General features: G+C 39.9%; 1 long non-coding RNA gene across 1 annotated transcript; it reads left to right on the forward strand.

Annotated features, from left to right (window-relative positions):
• The first annotated feature begins 10 nt into the window (after positions 1-10).
• On the forward strand, positions 11-1,352 carry LOC103750588. The gene is made up of 3 exons (XR_607986.3): positions 11-428; positions 543-576; positions 1,334-1,352. It is a non-coding gene; the product is annotated as an uncharacterized LOC103750588 (long non-coding RNA).
• The last annotated feature ends 1,222 nt before the right edge of the window (positions 1,353-2,574 follow it).

Consider the following 2,574-nt stretch of genomic DNA (forward strand, 5'->3'; position numbering starts at 1 on the left):
TGAAGGAGTGTAGCTAGGGGCAGAGTGTGTTCAGCAATGCATGAGGTCATGGGTTCAATCTTTGGATCTGGATTAGAGAGAGAATATAAATGCAGAATTTGTGGAATTAACATGAAAATATATAGTTCTGTTTTCATACCGGTTATAAATGGGTTACAATTTGGCCAGTGATACAAAGCTTGGGGCCAACAGAGTCTTCCAAGGAAGAAGGGCTCCCTGGGATCAGTTTCTAGAAGCTTGTGATACTTTGGCATACAACAGGTTTCCTTTGTGGATTTCTACATGACTCATAATAAAATATTAATCAGATGATTTGTTTGTACTTTTATAGGTTGCTTCTAAAACCTTGCCTTTTTATAAAGACTACTTCAATGTTCCTTATCCTCTACCTAAAATTGATCTCATTGCTATTGCTGACTTTGCAGCTGGTAAAGTAAATTTCATTTTATTGCTGAATTGTCATGACTTTTATTTAAAATTTGTGATTTTTGAGGAAAAAGTATGCACATATATCAATAAATGTTTATATTTATTTTATGAAGGTGCCATGGAGAACTGGGGCCTTGTTACTTATAGGTATGTTAATGACACATTCCCCTACTTTATCTTTGAAAACACAGGCTTCAGAAAAGTTTCACTCCTATTCACAGTTGACTAGTTCATGCTTTGTGATCTGGAGTAAATTTTTCTGCTTTCCCCATGTTTCATGTGTATTTTAAGCATGCAGATGGACTTCCTCTCTGCTGCCACTATCTGAGGGTGAAGATTCTAAAAGGGAACATCTGGCACTAGTAGCATTTTTAGCTGTGTTAACTGTGGTTCTCCTTTCAGTGCCTTTCCCGGCAGTTGTTACCTAGTCATTAATCCAGCTTGAAGAACCTCCCCTGATTCTGTGTTTCTGTGTCTGTCACTACAACACAGACACATGGGTTCTTGCCTTCTACTTTCAATGACCTTTTTAGATGGGCTAAGTTTGGGATCGCCTGTTTGGTGCTCCTTTTGGAACCTTGGAATGTGTCTTCCACTGCCACTTCCCTTACGTCTTCTCTGGTTAGCACAATCTTCCCTAATCACTTAGACAAAAGTTTTTCAAAGACTTCAGACAGCAATCTGATAAATTTGTGCCATGTCTTTGGTCTTCAGCTTTATGAAGTGTATTAGGGAAGTCTGCAATCTTCCTAAACCTTTTCCCATCCTGCTTATGTTGAGGAATGTTTTCTTCATACTACTAAAGCCTAACATAAAACTCATTCATACTGTCTGAATGGTCTTCACTTCTGTATGACTGCTTTAATGACCATGCTTTTATTGTTTTAATTTTTTTTAAACACAGGGAGACTGCATTACTTATTGATCCAAAAAATTCCTGTTCTTCATCACGCCAGTGGGTTGCTCTGGTTGTGGGACATGAACTCGCCCATCAGTGGTTTGGAAATCTTGTTACTATGGTATTTAATATTTTTAAGTGCTTAAATATATTCATCTTTGTCCTCTTGTACATTATTTTGGTCACATACTGTCGAACGCCCCCCAAGCCCACCAGGCTTGGGTCTTCAACAAAAAAGACACTTAGGCATAAGTCTGAAGTTATGCAAGGGATTTATTAAAGGGACAGTAGGTACAGAGAGGAGAGCGCTCTCTAGAAGGAAAAATCAGGAAGAATCTACTGAGGGGTCCCACAGGTCCTTTTTATCCGACCCAGAGTTTGGGTCACCTAGGTGAATCTTCCCAACAGAAACAAAAGGGTTACTATAGAGACAGCACAAAGGCTGAACTGAAACTAACTTTCTAGAAGACTTGATTTATCATCCAGGTACAGCCTGTCAGCTCTGACCTCTGAAGCAGAGAGCTCAGAAGCTCTTAAAGTGACACTCTCCTAATTTCCAATGCTTATGGCAAGTATGGCTCCCGACATGGAAAGAGGCAGAGAGGAGGTGTATGACCATACGGAAATAGTCCCACAGGCTCCTGGGACCCTTCTCATACAAACCTACAGGAATGGTGTCAGCAAGCACAAGACCCATACAAATTTAAGCAGACAAAAACCCAGCATAGAACTGTGGAAATGAAGAGCAAGCCCCAATCTTAGTTGAAGAATTATTGGCAGCTGACTACTGCTAGGTAAGGAAGAGCTGATCTTCTTGAAGAGACTCTAGATAGGTTGACTAAATCCCAGTGGATGAACTTGCGCTGAGGGACATCTCAGGACATTAACTTTACATAATAGGCCTTAATTCAAATGACAGAATGTATGAACTCCAGTAAGAGGGCTTATGGGAAGGTATCAAAGGTGATGGGGGAAGGGGGTATAAAAATATATTACGTATAGAATACACAAATTCAATAAAAATTATATAAAAAAGAGAAATCAGAAATGGCAAATATCAGGAATGAAAGAGGATATCACTATAGGTCTTTAATAAAAATATTAAGTGTAGCAGGAGGCCTCCAAAGATGGCATGAACCCAGAGCCCTGGGATTCAGTAAGAATTCACTTCACTTCTTGGTCCACAAATAGCCCGCCAAAAGGAGCCCACACCTCCGTATCCTGCTCCCAAGCCCAGTAACTGCTGA

The sequence above is a fragment of the Nannospalax galili genome, unplaced genomic scaffold, assembly GCF_000622305.1.
Source record: "Nannospalax galili isolate Female #2095 unplaced genomic scaffold, S.galili_v1.0 scaffold147, whole genome shotgun sequence".
Classification (NCBI taxonomy): domain Eukaryota; kingdom Metazoa; phylum Chordata; class Mammalia; order Rodentia; family Spalacidae; genus Nannospalax; species Nannospalax galili.